Genomic DNA, 24095 nt, shown 5'->3' with positions numbered 1-24095 from the left:
AGATTATCTTTATCGTCAAAAGTAATCTTTCTGCCTCCAACACTTTGAGATCAGCCAGAGAAAGTGTAGGGTAAACTGTGCATACTGGACAACCTTATAGTGATAAAGAGTATACTGATGCAGTACAGAGTGAGATAGGTGGAATGAATCTGGGCTCCAGTTTCTGCTCACTCAAGCTAGTTGATTCTATGTACTCAGCTTTGTTCATTTCTGCCTTTCACCTTTGCATTAATTCTGTGCTTTCACAGGAGTGAACTTAGGTTTTTAAACTGACATCACTAGTGAACTTAACTGTGATTCTTTCTTCTACCATGATAACTGCATTTGTCTTTTCTTGGCAGTGTTCCCTTAATAATCCTCCGGTGTGTTTTTTGAAGGGCCTATCTCAGTCACTCAGCTTCCACACTGAACTTTGCATGTAAGCACAGGCTCCTTGTGATACTGCTACAGCTGCTGTCGTTCAGCCGGACCAAATTTTAGCCAGGACCCAGAGGACCCTCTCCAGACCAACCCTTCCATCTTTAAAGGTCTTAAATCAACTAAGAAGTGATGGACTGAGCCATTGCCAGGCTTCTATCCTCCTTTCCATTACAAGGCATCTGATTTTAAACATACGTATTGATATAAAAATGTGAAGCTATGAGAAGAAATTTGGAGGAAAGAATATATCAGACACTAGTGAGATTACTTGATCTTCCATGTTAATAAACAGCAATTTTGAAAATCCCTCAAGGAATGAATCACTATTGGAAACCTTTTAGTTTACAGGCAGTAAATCACTAGAGCCAGAAAGGTGTTGGCATGGCCCAGGAGTGTAAACAGGCCTTGTTATACTTCCCATTCTTGTCTCTTAGAAGGTTATCATCATGGCATCTGTCCATCCTTTTAGAGTGGCCAATGAACTCCAAGGATAAAGATTTTTCTTCAAGTAATTATAATACGGTACTTACTATCTTGGGCACCAGAGAACTGCCAGACATCCATGATTTTGCTTGACATATCTTCCTCAATAGTGCTTAAACAGTATTCGTATACTATTCAGTTGACATTCAGTGGAGTCTGTATCTGTGTAAAGAAGAATCAATACAGAGCCAGGTCAATTGACTGAACAGTAATATAGTCTCACACCTCCTACTTGTGGGTGGTGTTTAAAAATTCAGGCCTCTTCAGCCAAGACCAGAACATAGTCTTCTACTTGATTTAGAGAGAGGAGATTTAGTGGCTTTTTTCCCCTCAGCTGCTCTGTCTACTGTTTCTACTCAAGCAGCTCTACCTATATTAGCCTTAAGGTCAGCTCTTGCAGAATAGCAGCAAGAAATACATTCAGATTGCATGTCAGATTTTATTATTATTATTTTTTTAATTATGAGCTCTTAATTCCAGGTACATTATCTCTGTGAGGCTGGCAGGGACCCCTTTCATCAGAATAGGGACAAGCAGAATAAAACATTTAGCATCTGAAATCCCACTGGTTCTGTTTTTAAGAGAGAGGAGCAATCTGCAAGACCACACACCACTCCCATTTTGAAGCACGTATTTCTACTTCCGTATTTTCTCAAAGAATTTTGCCTCTCTGTCCCCAGATTTCAGCGTTTCTCTTCTAACGTCATTAACCTCAGCTTTCTTATTTTCACAGTTTCTTTAACTGTTGAAATCTCCCTTGACTTCATCTTTTGCATTCAGTCAGGCTGAGCTGTCTCATAAATCTTGGGATCAGACCCACCCACCGGCATATACTCTGGGTTTATGGCCTCCAGAGCTGAAGGCTTACTAGTGTGACATAAGTGGTAGCAACACATGTCACTTATCAAAAATAAGACATGAATGTGAATGAAGCCATGGAGGACAGCTCTTGCTTTGCTGTATGAAAAAAGTTTCAGCGATAGATACCATGAATCCATAAATTTCAAGACACTCTACTAGGCACACCAGCATTATGGAGTTTAATTCACTTAATATACCCAGCTCACCCCAGGCTGAGGATGGGTCAATTAAGAGAAGAATCAGGCCAGATTTAGTCTTCAAAATGAAACTTTACTAAACTTAGTCATTAAAAACTCACCTCATCCTATGGCCAATTCTTACACAATATTAACCGTCACTACATATACAAAGCTACTAGCATTTAGCAGTCATATTCCAAACTAGCTGTGAGTATGCAATACCACAGAGCTTATGCTGTACACTTGGCACTGGATCATCTTTGGTTGTCCTTAGGTATGAAGGTTGAGGTGATGACATTTGAGAGCTTGTTGGAAAGAGAAATTGGGACTGAAGTGGTCTTGACTTTCTTCCTTGACTTTCCTCACTTAATGCCACTTTTGCTTCCCTTTCAGAAAGGGTGGTAGTGGTGTGTCTCCTCTGCTCCTAGTACTGATTATTTCATTTTGTCTCGTGTATCTGGGAAAATGTCCTGACTATTTACAGTCTGTTGTGCTTACCTTGTTCTTGGACTAGCAATTTTTGTTACTTGGGTGCCTCCTACATCCAACTATATCCTTCTTTCTTTGTTTCTTTGAGGATGATTCTATGATTCTATGATATTGTTCACATATGTATGTAAAATTATATCTGGCTATGCTATCAGAGCATTACAAAATACTTAACATATTGTTGTTAGCTACACTATTTCAATATGCTTCCAGATGAGTTCAAGGCAAGCTCATTTTATTACATCCCGATCAGTACACTTATATTTTTTACATGTTTCAGGCCTCTGCTTTGGCTACAAGTAACTAGAAAGGTGGTGCCTTCCTGAGTCATGGACTAAGTTCTGTTTAATAAGCACAGCTAGGAAGGGTATGTGGAGAGGAGAAAAAAGCCATTATAGCTGTTAGCACAAATTCTTCTTAATATTAGAATGGAAAGGAGAGATGTTATAAATAACTTTGCAATCAAGTTCTTAATAAGAAAGGGCAGGCTCACAAACTTTTTTAGTTTCCAACAGATTTTTCTTTCATTTGCCTACAGGAGGAAAAAAAAATGTATCTTATAAATAAAAGCATTTTAAAGTGATTGATTGAAGTTGTCTGGGAGAATTTGATTTTAAAAGCACTCTTCCCACATTAACTCTCAAAGGATCAAAAGGGTGAACTAATCCTTGTCATATACTTAGAGCCACGCTCTTTTGCTAGTTTAGATCGTTAGAAACAAATCGGTGACTGTATTTCCACAATAAAATTTCCAAAACAAACAGCAAATCCTGTCAACTCAGGAAGCAACCGTTCTTTGGATCTGGATTTTTTTAATAATAGGTTTGTTTGCAGAGAATTTACACTGTACAGTTCAAACCAGGCGAGGGTATATGAATGAGCTCCATCCCAGTCTCCTCCATCTACAGAAAGCATCATTGCTGTCACTGCTATATTCTGAACTTTGCAAACATGAATTGGCTTGACCACTAATCTCTCCTTTGTCTTCTTCTTCTAAAAGTTCAGCTGGCCAAAAGGAGACATTAAGAATAACCAATCAGCAAGAAATGGGACTGAAAAATCCTCAGTCTATATTCAGCTGCCTAAATAAACTATTCAGTCTTGGAATGTGGTGAGAAATGTTTTAGTTACAGACTTCTCATGCAAGTAGTGGCAAGCATCACCACCATACTTGCGATGAGACTAGAAAAAATGAAAACATGCTTACTTTCACCCAAGAGTAATCTGTTCTTTCAAGGGTGTTGGCCTCAAGACACAACTCCAGACTCTGAATTCCAAAGGAAAGGAAAAACGTCATTTACCCACACAGGTATCAGCGCTCTGAACAATGGGGTGGATTTAATGTTTATCCGTTAGTTTGGGGAAGTTCCCTGATCACTATGATAGTTGGCTGAACTTCTCTTTGAGGTCTCCATGAACCGTAGAGGCTGCCAAGCAGTGATCAAATTTCAGAATTGGATAAAGTCATTCCTGCATCAAAATTTGTGCTCTGAGATTTTTCTGAAGGCAGTGCAGAAGTCTAAAATTATTTCAGTTCACTGTGACTATGTGTTCTATGAATTTGATTAATACTGCTGGAGTCATAATTGTTGGCAAAATAACTTTCTTATAAAGTTATTAATATATTTAATACTATAAATATAATAAATTGCCACCAATTTTCCATGAATAGCATTCCTGGACTTTAAAAAAAAAAACAAACAACAAAATCAAACAAACCCCCAAAACCTTCCTTGAGGATGGTTTAATCAATAAGCTAAGTCAAGAAGAAAAATAATGCTGAGGGAATTTTTTTGTCAAACAGATAATATAATAGATGGTGGTTTGCACTTTTTTTAAACATAGCTATAGGTATGCTTTTATTAGTTTTGGGAAACAGATGTTGAGTTTATTGGAAAGTGTCACTTTTTAATTAACTGTAAATGTTGTATACACACTAGTTTTTTACATAGGCTTTGCTACTTTAGTGTACACAAAAATGAACTGTAATAAATTTTGCAATTATTTATCTTATAATTATATATTAACTGGTGAAACCCAATTAGCCTGTTCCTAGTTTATTGGTTATTTTAGCAAAAGCGTAAACCTCTCTGTTTTGCTTGCTATGATTTTATTTGAGAAAATCTTGATCAACTTCAGAATACTTTCTTATGGCAAAAAGTGAAAAACTGTCATTTACTAAAGCCGTGTATACTCAAAGAAGATGCTTTGTCAAATCAACATTTTTTTTTATAGTATGTTGCTTCTTTTTAACTTGCTAGGACAACTTTTTCCCTTTCCACAAAAGCAAAAAGCAAGTTAATATTCAAGGTAGAACTGAAACCATCAAAAGGTTTCAAGTGTAAAACCAGCTCGCAAACTACATGAAAAATACACAGAAATGTTTCCAGCATAGAAATTAAATATTATGTCCCTAAAAATGCTTTTCAAACAGTCATCCATGCTTTGTGCTGGAATTTCACCCACGTATAGAACACCAGTAAACACAAATGAAGGACATTTTCTCTTCCCTCCTTCCAGTTGCAGGTGGTGATATGGGATGGAATAGAAGGATCCAGTCTGTAAATACCTGGCTCCGAGACTGGTGCTACAGGCAGGGCTTTGGGTTCTTTGATCATGGCTAGTTTTATAAATCACCAGGCTCAATGTTAATATGTAAGATATGTTTAGAGGAAAAGGCTTCTAGGGCAACAATTAGCAGAGCTCATACATACAGTTTAAACTAGATTTGAAGGGGGATGGGGTTGTAGCTGGGTTTGCACCAGTGGAGCAGTGCCCTAGTATTAATAAAGATCAGAAGGCCTCCAGTCCCCCTAGGGTGAAGTCAGTGTGCTCAGTTTGCACCCTGAAATGCCTGTACACCAATGCACGCAGCATGGGGAATAAACAGGAGGAGTTAGAAATCTGTATGTGATCAAGGGGTTATGATCTGGTGGCAATTACAGAGACATGGTGGGACAGCTCACGTGCCTGGATCATGGTCATGAATGGCTATATCCTTTTCAGGAAAGAGAGGCTAAAGAGGCAAGGTTGTGGTGTTGCTCTTTACATGAGAGAGCAACTCAAATGTATTGAGTTCTGTCCAGCAGTGGATGAGGAGTGAGTTGAGAGTTTGTGGGTGAGAATTAAGGGGCAGGCTAGCATGGGAGATACTGTTGTGGGTGTCTGTTACAGGCCACCTGATCAGGATGAAGAAGCTGATGAGGCCTTCTACAGGCAGCTGACAGCAGCCTCACAATCACAGGCCGTGGTTCTCATGGGGGATTTTAACTACCCAGATATTAGCTGGAAGGCCTGTATAATTGTGTAATGTATAATTGTGAAACTATAGCACGCCTAGCAAGCTAATAGCATCTTTCTCCAGAGCCAGTACATCATTTCATTTTACAGAAAAGGAAGACATAAAATGGGTGACAAATCTGGATCTCAATGTTTAATGTTATTTCTTTAGTCATTACCTGAAAGAAAAAGAGGGTATCTTATTTGATACCTATATTCTTTGGACTTTCTTGCATATAACTTTTTATCATAACGTTATCTTATAGAACATTAATTCTCAGACAACTGGTTAGTCAATGGTCCTGTTCAATATAGAGTATTACAAACATCAGAAAGTACCAGAAACATCACAGAGAGTTTGAGCACTCTGAAGCTTGTAATTCATTCTATTTTACTCATCTCCTGTAATGACTTCAGGCATATTTGAATAAAGACTAATAGTGTAGAGCTATCTCATACTTCACATGAGCAGTACTCAGGTAAGCTGAGAAATTTCCTAGTAGTATTCTGTGAGCTCTGAAAGGAGTGCATCAAGGCATTTAAATGCAATTTTATGTTTTCTAGGTTATACATATTTTTAAATCTTTAAGAAGAATTAAAATATGCAAGATGGACAAGTGATATAAATGTTGCTTCTTTTTAATAATAGGAAAACTAATTTCACTAATAGAATTCTATTAATTCCAGTGGGCATGTGTCTAGTTGCAAAGAAGCATTTTTATTATTATTGTTATTTTTAACATGTACCCTAGAACTTAATCTTTTGCCTGTAGTAAATCACTGATCAGTGGGACTAATACAGTATGCTCACCAATAACTGTTCTAAATTTCAATAACTTGGTGATTAAAAATGTTTTCAGTATTGCTGTTTAAAATTCATCCTGGATTGCTTGTTACAAACCTAGTCACAACCATTTCTATTTTATAAACAAAGCGATAAGAGAAGAACTTCATTTCTCAGACAGTGAACATTCTGGCACCGTATTTGCTTCCATCTCTATCTAGTGGAAGTACACACACAAGACAATAGAGCCAAAAAAGGGAAATCAGGTTTTTCTTCACCTTCTAGATTACATTTCTCCACTCACATCAACATAATCTGTGACTAAACAAAATGAGATATACAATGCTTAAACCACCATCTATTAAAGTATGACTTCGTAAGTTTCTCTTCTCCATAGAATCATAGAACAGTTTTGGTTGGAAGAGACCTCCAAGATCATCAAGTCCAATATAGTATGATCCTTTATAATTTATATTCATCTTTGAAAGAGTCACACAGGAATTAACTTTAATGTTAAATGAGGCTAAGAACATAAACCACTGGCATCACTGTTATTATTCCTGGTATGTCAGGAGGATATCTAATCCACAACATTTCATTACAATTTCTCAAAGAGCATCTTGGTTCCTTTTTTTTTTTTCCATTGAGCTGAAATTCAAACCAGTTAACCCAGAAAAAGAAAACATCTTTATCCTCCTCTGAAAGTAATTACATTTTTCAGTCTGTTACTGGGAGATATGAGGCCATTTAAGATGGCATATCAAGTGGAAAACAGACTGGAGAAGGTATGGGAGGGTTATAAGAAGATTTACGACCAGGAAAGTTTTTAATTTCTCCTGTTTACTGGAATAACCTTCTTTCTTTGCTCCAATAATGCTGCTGGTCTTCAAGTGGATTGATGAAATTATATCATAATTAGGAACGCTAGAGAGTGAAAACTACTTATCTAGTTAGGAACTTAAAACTAGAGTGGTATACTTAATTTGTTCATTTTTTCAGTATTGTACTGAAAATACCTCATTGAAGGTATATTTTAAGAATTATTGGGGGGGGGGTTATGTAAGTTTTGAACAGAATAAAAAGAATCAAATATGTGTAGCACTCTACATGTACAAAATGTTCATATTAACTCGCACGGTATTTCGTATTTCTTTATTAAGCTTAGAACCAAATCTGTAACAAAAATCTTTCTGTTTCCATTTTTGTAGTCTGAACCACATGCCAAGTCTTAAGTCTTAGAAGAGTTCATTTTATATATCCTTACTGTAACTCCAGTGATTTAGCAGGGGTGCTGAAGGTATCATAGTTGTGTGTGACCTCAAGACTGACGATAATCTGGGGAATTAAAAAAGGAATATGTTACATCTCTTTCAGCAAGTTTTTATGATTTGTATAGCGTAATTCATAAAATTACTACAGTTTCCTGATTTTTCTATATATTTTTAAAATTCTCCTAGGTTTATTTGCAAGTCAGAATAAGTCATACCTTAACATAGCAAAATGATAGAAAACAACTTTTTGAAAGTTACATCATTCCAAAACTGGCATAAGTGTTAATAACACCAGCTCACCAAAGAGACACTGAAAATTCAAAATTAATATTTTTTACCACTGGCAACACCACTTTCTTCTTACTTCTAAATTTTTTTTTTAAACCATGTTAGAATTGATTTGCAGCTGAAGGCAAAACAGGATACATTATGGTATATAAAAAGACACCAGGTAATCAATTTTAGGAAATTAAATCCCACCCTTTTAATCCAAAACTATTTATTTCTGGGAGGGGGGAGAAAAAGAAAGAAAGAAAACAGAGACATTGAAAGTAACATATTGCCTTACCTTAACTGAAGACAAGTAGGCTTTTTCACCTGTCAGTGTTGAAATTGCAACTTCTTTGTCTTTCCTCCCTCAGCCATCACAAACTCATGCACACAAACACATGCACACACATACTCAATCTATAAAATCCATACTGGTGAAAAAGGCTTTAAAAATATATGATCCTTCAATTTTTCAAAATAAGTCTTAAACATAATCTAATTCAAACATAGATATCTTGCATAATTCAGAGAGGGAAGAAATCACATTTTATTGATTAATGAATTACTGCCCTGGATATAGAATTTTGACATCTTACTCTTCCCATAACCACTTCCATATTCATGCTTCCATGTTTAAATATAAAGTTGGCTTCAACATTTGCTAAGGAGAAAAAGTGAAATAAAATAACAAGTAAGTAGCACAGGATTATAGGCTCTGTTAAATGAGGAACACATCTGTGGGTATGGATGCTTCACACTGAGTAATAACAGCTTATTACTGAAATGTAATGCAAAAAAAATTTTGAAATCATGTCTTTCAGAGAAGCTCTAATAAAATTTTTGAGAGAAATGGCTAATGAGGGTATGAAACAAGCACTTAGGACTGCTAAAGAAGAAATAAAGAGGTATATTTTCATCCGAGATCTAAAGAGTCTTTGAAGCAAAGCAGGTCAAACAGTAGTTAATGTGTAAGCCCCCCACATGATACTGTGAAAAAAATGGATACTTCACTGAAGGCAAAAGGAAAGTCTAATAGACAAATCTTCTGAAGCATCAGATGGCAGGTGGTGAATCTCTAACCTGGACCAGTAATGGATGAAGTGCTAGGAAGTGGTATGAAAGACACGAAGCTTCTAATTATTTTATGATTTGTTTTAATTTAAATCAGACTTTAATTTGTTGTCACAACAGATTAACAATGGCTGCACAAACAAAGGTAATGAATTCAGCGTGTTTCAAAGCCAAAGGCTAAACCTGGATTTATTGTTAGCATGTGCTTTATTCATATCTCTGGCCTGGGCAGAACTTGTTCCTTTTTTCTTTTCCTTTTTTTCATTCCCAGAGAAGTCAGTGATTTAAGGCGAACTAACGAGAAATAAATAAAATGAAGCAAACTTCAACTTAACTTGAGGATTTGTGTTTATATGGGTGTTTAAAAGTAATGCCATAAACAGCTGTGCCTTATTCTGTTTAATTTTTTTTTTTTCCTGAGCAAAGAGAAAAACTGTTCTCCACCATGACACTGATTTGGACCTAATCTGGAATAGCTTTTTTATTAATACTGTACTAAACCTCAGGAAATGATGCCATAGGCCACATATTAGTGCCAAAATACATATGAAGTCAGTTGATTCTATTTATTAAGTCCATACAAGGTCTTTGACCTCCTTACAGCACAAACATTAGGCCAGCTGGCTTACAGACATTCTTTTATACTAAATCTGCACACTCATATCTGTTAGTGACTTTTCATTTCATCACGGCACAAGGAGTACCAGAACTGCAGCAGTGGTTATATGATTATATTTAGACTGCATGACTGGCCAGTAGAAGTACATACTGTGTCATTTTCATACGTTCGTTAGTGGTGGCTGATAACAACCATATTGCTTCTTTCAGGTAGATATACCAAACTGGGAACCTGGAAATGATCAGATTAGGAATTAACTCTGAACATGCATCTCACTGTATAGCATAAATATTTAATTTGGCAAGAATTTATCACTGGAAAAAATCAGCCGACTGCAAAAGCATTTAAAAATGCATTTTCAAAAGCTTGAATAGACACAAATCCCTTTCTGAGGTGCAAGTATGGGTTAGAGGTGTTACTGATTTTCAAAGAGATTACCTGAATCTGTAATGGAAAGGTGCAAAGTGACTTTGTTTAGTAGACATAACCCACATTTCCTGAGCCCATCAGGCTCTGCAAACTGCAAACAAACACAATCTGTTTATTTAATGAATAGCCTGTCTGTTCACAACCTAAATGTCTCAATAGAGACCAAATTCAAAACATTTTGTCACCATTCATGTTCCTTCACTAATTCACCAAACCTACATGGGAAGGCGTCATGTTCTGTTCTGGATCTGGGTGTGTACTCAATCATTAATTGTTTTGTCTTCTTATATTGGGCACTAAAGGTAGAGTTTTGGTAGCGTAGGGCACTGCTGGTATGAGATGTGTAGATGGAGGCAGTGAACTGCTCTCTGCCAGTCCCAGAAGGCTGTGGAACAGATCAAAACAGACCATTGATTGCCAAAACTTAAATTAGGCAGAGGAGCTTATGGTGGTTCTACTCAAACATACTTAAGAATGAGCAGCAGCTGTGAGGGACAGGAGGCACAGCTGGAGACACTACCTCAGCAGGAGATCCTCCATGATGGAGGAGATACAGCCAAGGGGACTGGCCATGGATAATGTACACCAGGGCAGGGACGCCCTAAAGGACTGCAGCCTGTGGAGGACCTGTGCTGGGGCAAGGATGCTGTTGGGAGGTCAACTGCAGGTGAACCATGCCAGGGCAGGGGAGTATTAAGGAGAAAGAAGCAGTGGAGGAAAATAAATAAGAAGCAAGGAGCAGCAGAAAGAAACCATTAAGTGCAAACCCCAACCTCCCGCACTGCCTGTTGTCTTACCGAACGGATTGGAAGGGACTGAGTGTAACGTGGTAAAATGAAGGGAGGTTGAGACTATGAAGTGGAGGAGGAGGCGTGTTTGACTGAAGCAGAGCCTGGGGGAGGGGTAGGAAAGGCATTTCCCTAAATGTCCTTTAACTGTTTATATCTTTTTTTTTTTTTTCCTCAATACCTGAATCAGTAATATAAGGTTTATGTTAATTGGCAATAAATTAAATTAAGTGAAATTCCCCAAGCTGAGACAATTTAGCTGGTTGTACATCTTAGACTACACTTTCCTTTACTAGATGCAGAGACTTCCTTCCTTAAGGAAGAGGAACTGCTTATCTTTCCAGTTCTCACTGTATCAAACACTTCCAGCTGAGGAAAACAACAAGCCTTTAAAATTTTGTATAGGTCTTGAAGAACATAATCAATGAAAATATATATCTTCCTAAACATGTGATAGAAAAATAGGACTGTACTGGCTGGACACTACCCTATTCCAAAGAAAGCTGATATTCCTCATATTCCTGTTTTGATGTGCTTTGAATTAGGGGTGCCTTCATCTATTAAGAATGACAAATTCTAGGTTTATCTCTAATTAGTTGGCTCTGACTCTCTGTGAAAAAAACAGCTCTAATTGTTACATTTGTAGATGTTACACAGTTTAAGGAAATTTGTCTTGAGAGGATCTCAGAAACATAAAATGGCACTTAAAATGACAGTGAAGGAGGATGCCTACAAATCTAAAAAAAACCCTTAATATTATATTAGGAAAATAAATGAATAATAGAAATATTCATATATTCACACGAGCACACTCCTTCGTTTTCCTGAGACTGCCTTCATTTAACTTGTGCCTAAGTGAGAAGCAGCCTGAAACCCATCTCAATTTTTTTCATACAATTGGGACATTAATAGTTATTTATTTCTTCCTTTGGGTCATAGATAGCATAGCTTCTGTGATTCAGACATACTCATAATATTGTTTTCCATAGCAGTGTTTGTTTGTTTTTCACAGTATTGTTCTTCAGAAACTGAGGTAGCGGTTTTATGATTTATTCAATCCAAAATTATCAACATTCAACAATCAGTTATATCCTCTAGTAATATTTAAAACAATTTATGTGAAATGATCCAGAAAGTAACTACAGTTTTGTCTTGCTTCTCCCAAACTCAATTTTTTCCTAATGTGCCCAACGATCCGTTTCCATGCTGCTTCTCTCTCAGAAGTACAATCCAATTTATGCCACTATTATTTCTTCCAGCTCCTTTCCTTGTGTTTCTGAACCTCTATCTCTAGCCCACTCCTTTCTTCATCTAATTCTGGTCCCTCAATAAATGGAGTTTTGTGAACCCACTCAGCCTTTGTGATTTTTATGCCTAAACTTTCCCCTGAATTAGATTTCAAAATTATTCTAATTTGGGCATCATGTAGCTTTAATATCAAATAATTGTAATAAGTAGAAACAAAATGAGAAATATGTCTATTTTATGGGAGGCTGATGGAGTTGTGTGTATGTGTGCATGTGTGTTTTTGTGTAAGACTTAGACTCCTTTCAGAATCCCTGTATTCTTAAATTTCTTTAACAAAATTATCAGATATAGATCCTAGTATTCCTGCTGTTGGAGTTATTTATGAGTAAGCCTAGGCATTTGTGTGAATTGCTAAAAAGATAAACATGCAGGTTTTGGAAACATTGTCCTTCGCTTTATGAAATGGAAATTTAAAAAAAATGAGAGAGTCAACAAAAATAAAAATGGATTCATAATAACTGGATGATAATAGAATGCTAAATCTCTATGCTATGATAAACAGTTGCCATATAGAGGACTGAGTTCACCAATTTACAGAGAGGAGGGTATTAGATGATGTGTTTTGTTGTTTACATATTCTAAGATTTTGGGATCCCTAATGGAATTCACAACCTTCATTTAAATCTTCTTTAAATCTTTGCCACTGCTGCCTACTTTAATCTCTTCTCATAAAGGGAATGTAAAACCAGGGAACATCAAGGGCGATTTTCAACTTCAGTGTAGAAAAAGAGGGCACTCAGCAGTTTTCAAAAACAGGTGCTGTACAGCTCTTGTTCCTAACAATGCCTGCTAGATTAAATTTTAAATGTGTGTTCTGAATAAGTAGTTTACATAAGGCAGCACAGGTTTAGAACTTCAAGTTTTGCTTTAACGTTGGCTTGTGTTGTAGTAGTAAAGTGGGCCTGTGCTGCTAGGAAGTTTTATTCTTGAAATTAAACAGTTTAGATGGTTTTTTTTCCCTCATTCTTGTTAATGCTGTTCCACATAGGGCAATGAAAAATGCCTTACTGTTATGATGACATTATAGGATTTAAATTACTCTATTTATGGTCATGGAAATCCATAGAATTCAATACAGTCACTTCTGATTTACAATGGTATAAAATGAAGAGAATTGAGCTATGATTAACAGTGTCCTAACTATGACCAAGACTTTCTGTTCTAGAGTTACTTCCCACATTCCTTAAGGTGGACTGTCAGAAATGAAAATTTCTGTAATGTCAAAACAAAAAAGACCAGATAGTTAAGTACTGGGAATCAGTAAAATAAAACCCTGGAAAATCACATTGAAGCTCGCAATGTTTTCCCATTCTGTTTCTGAATATCAGAAACTTTAAACTTAGTGAGCCATTGTTTAAATTAAGTTTGTTCCAATGGGACTGAGACTTTAATTCTAAACTAGTGTTGCCTTCCTCAACTACCATCCTCCAAAAGCATAAGCAAAATAAACTATCAAGGGAGATGGGACCTTCGTACCCTGTATGGAAAAAAAAACATGTCTAAATATGTAATGTATGAGCAGCACTGCAGGTAGATCTTGAAATGCAATATAATTTAATGTCTTTACAACATAGAAATTTCTGATCGTTAACAAAATGTTTCAATGAATAGCAGAAAATGTGTACACTGCAAAATTTGGTTTATATTTGAAATTCCAAATAATAATTATGTAGTAGTAATTGACAACCACCATTTCTACTTTAAGGTAGAAGGTGTAGAAAGCTCCTTGAAGTCTGTGTGAACTGTCATTTAGGAGTTGTGATATGGCGCGTTGCCTCTGTGGACCCTTCCAGTTCTCAGTTTAACAAGAATCTTGTTTTCTGCACTATAAAAATATGGTCTCTACCCTCACACAGAAGTTTGAATTAATAGTTTGCAGAATAAGTTCAAGCAGTTTTTCTTTCCTGTCCTTCTCTGCTCTTCTACTCTTCCTAAAGGATTTGATGAGAGATTTAAAATTTTATCACGTAAAAGTGTAAGGAGAAGTCATAGGAAAGGGTAAGCAGAAAGTAATAATAGACTAAAAGTGCATCTTTGGTGATGGAGCAGGAGACTCCTGTCCACTTTTCAGCTCTCAGGTATTAGTGCACATCAAGCTTCATTCTGACATGATATTACTGTGCAGTCTCCATTTCTGTTTCCAAAAGTAGACATACCCTAGATTTAACAGAAATCAGAGCAAATGAGAGGTGGTCCTTGTTATCGGTAGTTGGAACACCAGCATCTCAGGTTGTTCACATACAGATAACCTTAGACATATGTTTTCTTTTTAGCTTTTTGATGAATTTCATATTATTGACAATAAATACTATTCACATTGTTGGGCTGATTTTGAATCATGTAAAATTAATTCAGCATGAGGTGCAGAATTTTCCTGACATCCACAAGAAAAATAACATCATTCGAAGGTACTTCATAGATCAGCAGCTATGTGTTTCTGGAATTCTCTGCTGCTTCTAGAGAATACCAAATATACTGGTAATAGTGGAACTGTTCATTTGTCCTTAACTACAAATAATAGTAGTGAGGACGTGTGCTCTTCATTTCTCCCCTTAATACTGTCCCCCTGAGCCCTCCCCAGCGATCTAAGGTATATACTTTCTCATAAGAGAAACAAATAGAAATCCATTCCTTAAAGTATTCCCTTTGAAAAATTGCCTGGAAGGCTGTGAGGATGTGAACTGTATTTCAGCAATTCAAGAAACAGTGTAGGAGAAAAAAGAAAATTGAAGAAAACTTTAAAGAAGGCTGTTCAGTGAATCAGAGAGCATCTTTGGTTATTTTCTCTTCCTTATTATAATAAGAATCATGATGTCTTAGCTGTTTTCTCTGCTGGTATTCAAATTATATCTCTCCATTTGTTTGTCTATGGCCATTACTGCTTTTTATGCTTTTTTTGGTGGAACTGCATGTGAGAGAAATGGCTTCTTGAATTAAGATATTTAAGATAAAGCATGATAAATTTGTACTTAATTCTGTTCATATTTATAAATACTTCAGATTTACTGTCTATTGTGTAAATTAATTGTTTGACTTGTTGGTTTTGGTATTAGATTTCTTTTAAAATCTGTAAAAAGGTAAACATTTCTTTCAGGCATGCTTTGTTGTGTGAGGTTGAAAACTTGGTCTGAATTTGGCATTTGTTTTATTACTTACTTAGTCTAAGTTAGAAATAACCCCATTTTAGATGCAGCATATCATTCATATTAGAAAGCTAAAAAAATATGAAGAATTTCTTCCAACACTGGACAAGGAATTCCTTAAAATAAGAAAAATGGTACTGGCCTTACAATTGTTCTTCATATGTAGAAGTGTGGAAGTCACACCCTCTGTTAGTTTTTTTCAAACACGCTTCCTGCAACATAGCTAGAGAAACTCTGAACAGAAAATCACGTGATGTGATTCTGTGATTCTGTGATGTAAATCCTGCAGTAAAATACGGTATGTTGTGTGGCAAAACCCACTAAAAATTGAGTTGCTCTGTTAGGAGGACTTTTTAAACTGATAGGTAAAATGGGTAATAACATCCACTAAAAACCTGCAATGTTAAATAAAAGAAGATGTGCAGAACTGAAGTGTGTACTGAAAAAAATGACAGGAACTTCTTCAGCTTGCTTTTCCTGTGAAGAGTATGTTGTGATACATACCTTAATATAAACATTTCCTCTATAGTCAACGGAGAGAATTAAATTTTTCCAGAGATTAGATTCATTCTTTCCACGTATCATTAGGTTCCTAACTTTCAGGTCTGGCAAGAAGAATCCAAGCCCAGGTCAATGAAATTTATTTTCATCTTTAATGCAGACTAACGTTTGTGAGCAACTAACACAGCAGCACCACAGCCTTTTCTGGGGTCCTTGCTTGGGTCTTCATTAAGCTATCAGACTAAGCCAGTTGTTCTTACGAGTGTGAGTAACCTTAGTGAGAAGAAAACCCCCTTACTTTTATTCATTCTGACTAACTAAGGAGAGTGATATTTGTTGTTTACATTGCTATCCATATTTTTTTAGAGTTTACACTAAGCAGTTGTGTTGCCTAGCAATTCTATTAAAAGCTCTGAATAATGCATAAGTGTTTGTATACATCTTACAAGCTCAGTAGGTTGTATAACAGATGCATTTCCAGTTCAAGAAGTATTTGATTACCAAATCATGAGGCTGGTAGAATATGCACGTAATCAGATTGAGTAATACTCTTCTACATATAAAATAATGATAATATTTTCCACTTTGGGAATAACTACCATCTGTGGACCTTAAACATTTCATATCTATTAACAATTAAAACTTCACACTTCTGCACTGCAAGCAATCTATGCCAATGTCTTTTCTACCTGTAAGATGCAACGCACAACCACACATATGTATACATAGTGTAATATATTAGCAACTGAGTACTTATATGTAGATCACAACTGGACCCCATTATCATAACTTGGATTCTTCAGTGTTTTATCTCATCAGCAGAAAATCTTGTTACAACGATCTTGTTTACCGAATCGTTTCAGTGCAAGCCAGTCTCATTCATGACTAATCCTAAGGATTTGTCACCTTGGGCCTAAATATTGTAACTGAGTCCCAGTGAAACAGAGCTCATATACTCCTTCCATTATTAGAATTTTAACCATGGCTCTTATAGATCCAGACACTAGAGCTTTGGAGAAAGTAATACACCATGTGACCTGACATGGTAGAGCTCCTCTTTTCCAAAGAAGGCTTTGGAAACTGACTTTTTAATCATATTTTTCACAATATAATATTAAAATTATAAGAAGCTTCACACTTAGAGTTGAAAGCAGGGTTTGTTTTTTTTTTTCTGTAAATATATTACAAAGCAGCATGAATGTGCATTTTTTATTCTGATGAAGTTATTAACTGAAGAAGATATTTGAACTGATTTTCTAGATAGCCAGGAAAGTAAACATTTTTAAAAATGCATGTTAAGATCACATCTGTGTAGCACGAAAAAAATCATATTTTCTTTTGCTAATGGGAATTGCACACATTTAATATCTGATATTATTCTGGCTGATGTAAGTAGTTGCATAGCACAGGGAGCACGAGGGCATCAAAAGGACTTGAACTTTGTAAGAACTGCTTTGTGGACAGAAGTAATATAAACAAGATTAGGTGCGATGATGCACAACTGTATGCAGAGGGACAGCTTTAAATAGATCGTAAATTGATCTTATAAGGCATTAAGCAAACCAGGAGTAATTAAGGATAGTGATGTAGAAAAGGAGTCTTTACAAGCTCATTGTTTGGCAGGAGGAAGGAACATTCAATGAATCTCAGGAAAGAAAGGTTTCGCTAATTTTGAGATATTTTAGCTTGTTCCCATGTCTAGCAAAGTATGCACAAAGGCAACAGTACATTGGAAACCTCAGCAACAAAAGCTGTAAAAAAAATTCCCACTATTCTATATTGTGTAAATAAATAAAGAGTATGTACGAACAGCAGAATGTTGTGAAATTTCATTTGAATTTTCTAAAAATCATACATTTTTAGTCATTACACTATTTAATACATATAAATTAAAGTTTTTGGAGAAAGAAGCAAACAGGAAGCTTTGTTTTATTGTGAAAAAGAAATATTTGCAGTAGCACTGAAATCAGCATCAACACGTTTTTCATTATTTCTCTAGGTTATACTTGTTTCTCTTGCTGGGAAAATTTTTATCTGTAAAAACTAAATAAAAAACAAAAAAAATCAGAATTAAACATCGTAAGAGAATTCATAGATTACTGTGCAAGATATCTACTCATTATTTGAAATAAAAACCATGATTAAAACACCTACACAGTTACTAAATAAAATAAAATGCACTGTTGAAGTCATATTGATGTTAAATTCCACTTCATCAGTTGCACACTTGCTTCTGTATCTGCCATAGATCAGTGAAAGGAATGATGACTGATGCCATAGACATCTCAGTTTGTGGCCTTGTATATTCTAAATTCATTTAATCTACTTCATTTACGTTATGTAACAGTGATGCTGATAAGCCTTAGAGCAGCCACATCCCACTTTATAAATGTTTATCTGTGATTGCCCCCCCTAACATACACGTGAAATACATACGGGAAAAGCTCAGCTTTGGCTTCCTCTTTTCTCTATCCCCAGTAGCAATAATTCCAGATAAAATTTCAGTTATCCACAAAGCAGAATTCTTAAAGAGCTCCTGAAGAGACATGTTTGAAAATGAGACTAAATTTGTTCTTATTATGAGATGACAAAGCATTTAGTTGAAAACTGAAAGTTCAGCAAATGTGTTTGCCAGAGATTTCAGCTGTGCTAAAAAGCTGTCAGCCTCTTAAGCTCTAAACTCTACACTATTTGCAAAATTCACCTGGGAGACCAGTGAAGTTACAGCACTAACATACTCTACAAATTCTTTGCTTTTGTTCTGTACCCATAGCATCCATTGACAGTTATGCACACCTTAGAGGATTTTCAGATTAAATATTTCTGTGTTCTCTAAGTGAGAAAGAAATGGTTCCCCTTTTTCTTAGCAGAGAAGAAAAAATGTGACAGAGAAGAATTGCTGTCTACCATTAGACTGTATAAATATAAACCCAGTATTTAGATCAGTAAAAATATCAGGGCTTTTACACAGGAGAAAAGAGGACAGATGGATAGCAGTTTTATAGGCCCAACCTTGCTAGTGGCAAAATTTAAATTATTAATAGTCGGTTCATTAAATAGATTCCTCTTTGCATTTATAGGAAGACTTTTCTTCAAGATCTCTTTGACTAGGCAGATTTTTCTTTTTTCTTTTTTTTTCCAGTAGCTCTCAATAAAACTCCTTCAATAAACTTGTCCAAGCACTTTGGAGTGCTGAATTGAACTTTCCGGATGCATAAAAGATTTCTTTGAGAGCTTTGATGTAATTTGTGAATTTTCAAAGGTAAGATTTATGGTATTCTTCTTGAAGACAAAGTGACAGAGTTACTTTGTCCATGTGAAGTCATAGGATGTTATGGGAAGGGAGATATGAGCATAAGGCATGAAGCAGAAAAATGTTCCAATATAATCAGAAGGGGATTTAAAAAAAAAGATGAAACAGAAGAAGAAGAAATAAAAACTAGAAATAAAATGAATTAAATTGAATATTAACACCAATTTAAAACTGACTAAAACTAATAGTAATGCAAAGACTTTCTGTAAGAAGAATGTTACATAATGAAAAATGCTATTTGTGATAGATATTCTATAATCCTGAGCATGCTCCTGTACTAATAAAACTGGGGACCCTTTTCATTATAGAATCATAGAATCACAGAATCATAGAATCATTCAGGCTGGAAAAGACCTTTGAGATCACCAAGTCCGACTATCAATGTTACTTTACCAAGTACACCCCTAAACAACATCTCCAAGCACCACACCTAAATGACCTTTAAACACATTAAGGGATGGTGACTCAACAACCTCCCTAAGCAGCCTATTCCAATGCCTGACAACCCTGTCAGTGAAAAAATTTTTCCTAATGTCAAGCCTAAACCTACCCTGGTGCAGCTTGAGTCAGTTCCCTCTTGTTCTACCATTAATTACCTGTGAGAAGAGACCGGCACCTACCTCTCTACAATGTCCTCTCAGGTAGTCATAGAGAGCAACGAGGTCTCCCCTCAGCCTCCTTAAGACTAAATAACCCCAGTTCCCTCAGCTACTCTTCATAAGACTGTTTCTCTAGGCCCTTCACCATCTTTGTCGCCCTTCTCTGCACTCTCTCCAGCACCTCAATGTCTTTCTTGTATTGAGATGCCAAGAACTGAACACAGCACTCGAGCTGTGGCCTCACCAGTGCTGAGTACAGGGGGACGATCACCTCCCTACTCCTGCTGGCCACACTATTCCTAATACAAGTCAGGATGCCATTGGCTTTTTTGGCCACCTGGGCACACTGCTGACTCATATTCAGCTGCTTGTCAATCAATATCCCCAGGTCCTTTTCTGCCAGGCAGCTTTCCAACCACTCATCCCCAAGCCTGTAGCATTGCATGGGGTTGTTGTGGCCCAAGTGCAGGACCCGTCACTTGACCTTGTTGAAGCTCATACAATTGGCCTCAACTCATTGATCCAGCCTGTCCAAGTCCCTCTGTAGACCCTCCCTATCCTCAAGCAGATCAACACTCCCACCTAACCTGGTGTCATCTGCAAACTTACTAAGGGTGCACTTTGTCCTTTCGTCAAGATCATTGATAAAGACGTTAAACAGAAGTGGCCCTAGTACTGACCCCTGAGGAACTGATGCAAGACATATAAAATCATAGAACATTTTGGCTTGGAAGGGATCATCGAGTCCAACCACCCCTAACATGGGCAAAGACGTCTTTCACTAGATCAGCTTTCCCAAAGCCCCATCCAACCTGACCTTGAACACTTCTGGGGATGGGATATCCACAACTTCTCTGGGCAACCTGTTCCAGTGTCTCACCACCCACATCATAAAAAAATTCATCCTTGTGTCCAATCTAAATCTACCTTCTTTCAGTTTAAAAATTATGCTTTTTGTCCTCCTGGTACAGTCCCTGGTAAAAAAGTCTCTCTCCATCTTTCTTATAAGCCCCCTTTAAGCATTGACATGCTACCATGAGGTCTCCAAGGAGACCTCCTTCTCTTCTCAAGGTGAACAACTCCAACTCAGTCGTCTGATCATTTTTGTGGCCCTCCTCTAGACCTGTTCCAACAGGTCCATGTCTTTCTTTTACTGCAGCTCCCAGACCTGGACACAGTACTCCAGGTGAGGTCTCATGAGAGTAGAGTAGAGGGGAAGAATCACCTCCCTCGACCTGCTGGGCACATTTCCTTTTTATGCAGCCCAGGATATGACTGTCTTTCTAGGATGTAACTGGGTACTGCTGACTCATATCTAACTTTTCATCTGTTAGTATCCCCAAGCTTTCTGTGCAGGGCTTCTCTCAATCCATTCACTGCTTAGTCTATATTAATACTGAAGATTGCCCCAACCTAAGTGCAGGCCTTGTTGAACTTTTTCAAGGTTCATATTGCCCTACCTCCCTCAACCTGTCAAGTTCCCTCTGGATGGCATCCCTTCCTACAGCATCACTCAGTTGGTTTTCATCTGCAAAATTCTTGAAGGTACACTCAGTTCCACTCTCTACATCATTAATAAAGATATTTAACAGTACTGGTCCCAATACGAACTGCTGAGAGACAGCAGTTGTTACTGAGCTCCATTTGGATAGTGAGTTGACTGCCTTTCTTTGGATGCAGTCATCCAGCAACAGCTTACCCATCAAATATTCCACCCACCAAATCCATATGTATCCAATTTAGAAACAAGAATGTTGTGTGGGACCGTCTCAAAGGCCTTGCAGAAGTCAAGATAGATCACATCGCTTGCTCTTCCCTTACCCAGCAACGCAGTCACTCCATTGCAGAAGGCTACTGGATTCATCAGGCATGCTTTGCCCTTGCAGAAGCTATGCTGGCTCTCTCCAGCCACGCCTTTGTCATCCATACACCTTGACATATCTTTCAGAAGGCTTTGTTCCATGATCTTACTGAGTACGCAGGTGAGGCTGACTGGCCAGTAGTTCTCAGGGTCTTCCTTTTTACTCTTTTTTAAAATGAGTGTGATGTTTCCCTTTTTCTAGTCACTGGGGGTTTCACCTGACTTTTGAATGTGATGGGGAGGAGAGTGATTTAGTGAGTACTTCTACCAGTTCCCACACCCTAGGGGACATCTCACCAGGTCCCATGGACTTGTGCATGTTCAGGTTCCTCAGATGGTCTTGAACCTGATCTTGCCCTCCAGTGGGTGGGACTTAATTCTACCAGTCCCTGCCTTGAGATTCAGGGACTCAAGAGACATAGGAGGATATGCATATGCACCTCTATTTAAAACCCTACATTCACACATTAAAGAACATTTTTTCTAAGTTCAAAACTGGAATGCCAACTGAATCCTTTTTGTTTGTTTTTCAAAAAGGTTCACAAAGGTTGTTCCATAGCTGTTTAGGGAAATTAATGCTCTTTATAGCTCTATTTGTGCTGTAGTAAAATGAAAGAGATATTGACATCTTTGATTAGAAAACCTGATGTTGCTAGAAAAAGAGACTATTTTGAAGGCATTTTATAAGTGCTGAAACAGAATTGATAACTTACTGGAGAAAACAATTTAAGAACAATGGTTCAAAATTTAATTTGGTTATGCCAATCAATTAAATAAATTAGGGGATAGTACCTATGGAGAGGAATGAAATATTAGCAAAGGTACAGATGGTCATGTTGTTATCTCCTGTAGGATACGTTTCTGCTGAAGATGGTTCTGGAAGAAAGAAAGTGTGCTTTAAAAAATTGTATTTTAAAACTATTCTGTTGTGTGAAACCCTAAGTTTTAGTATCCAAGTGAGTTATTAATTTATTTTCCAGGACTGTTATTTAAACATTTTGTATGTTTCTGGTTAGAGAGTGACAGTGGGACATTATAGGTGAAGTAGCTGTTTTCCACTAGTATAAGAATATTTGTGTCCTTATAAAATGCCTCTATAAATTCTCTTTGGTATATAATTGCCTTATTAAAAAAATTCCAGGAGAGCATTTTATAAATCATACATCTAAGAAAGTAATTTTACATATGAATGAATATAATAAAATATAAAAATACATTTTATTTTATTGTGTGAAATAAGTATTCAGAGAAATAAGAAGAACCTTGGTTTTACAAAAAATATTAGTTTGATTTACATCTCTGTTACACTAGCCTAACTGAAAGGATCTCTGGACACCTGTCTTAATTTTTGATGATGAGTTCATTGCCCATACAAATGTCCTAATACAATTAATTTTTTTTTGCTATCTAAAATGTTCAAACTGTCTTGGAATTTTTATGATGGACATGGCCTAAAAATAGTTCATTCTGTCTCTGTTCTTCCCATCACAAATTAATTTTCCTTCCTGCTTTGAAACCTTTTAAGTGATAGCAAACATTTTGTCATTGTCAACACTAGAGTGGGTATTAGAGAAACTAAAATTAATTCAGTTTACAATTACAGAGAATTGATGTTGCCTCCTGAACGAAACTGAAAAAATGCTGCAAAATCATTAAGCTGAGATTAGAAACAGTCTGTCACAATAATGAGGACAGGTAACACCAATAGTCTTTCTATATAACTCTGATTACAGATCCATATTGCTGAATACAGAGAGGGGTAGAACTAATAAACAGTACATATTTATTGAGGAAAAATGGCATTTTGATCACATATGTTTATACAAGTCAATAAAATAAAATGTTTGATATTTAACGTCTGTATTTTTTTTTTTAAGGGATTGACTCTTCCTTTTTGGCTTTATTTTTGTGGTTTCGTTTTTATGAGGAGATACAGAAAAGAAACACAGGTTAAAACTGAGCAGAAACAGAATTATTTCCAATTTCCCTTTCATTATTTGAAGTGACAATTCTATCTTTAAGTTATTTTTTCCAGTTTTACTCAAAATATTTGCCATTAAAAAGTTAAATATAAAAACATTTTTTTTCCTTTTATTTTTTCATATTTTTTGACCAGGTTCCTCTTAACCACACTCCCTTAGAAACTTTGACCCAATTAGCTGATTGCACCTCAGATTTTTTCTTTGAGGATTGTTACTCACTGAAGGGAGAAGATTGTGTGTGCATTACTTTACATATGTGTATACATATGTATGTGGTTGCCTATATGTGCACACATGCATACATCTATCAGAGACACTTAGGTTAATATCACTGAACTGTATGGTAATGTCAGCCCCAGATATGTCATAAACCTAAATCTGAAAAGGGCTTGCAAAAGTGTTTGCTTGCCAACTATCTGATGTACCGAGTTACTGTAATTTATTA

The sequence above is a fragment of the Leptosomus discolor genome, chromosome 1 (assembly GCF_034619465.1).
Source record: "Leptosomus discolor isolate bLepDis1 chromosome 1, bLepDis1.hap2, whole genome shotgun sequence".
In the NCBI taxonomy this organism is placed as follows: Eukaryota; Metazoa; Chordata; class Aves; order Leptosomiformes; family Leptosomidae; genus Leptosomus; species Leptosomus discolor.
Note: the sequence above shows the minus strand (reverse complement) of the source record.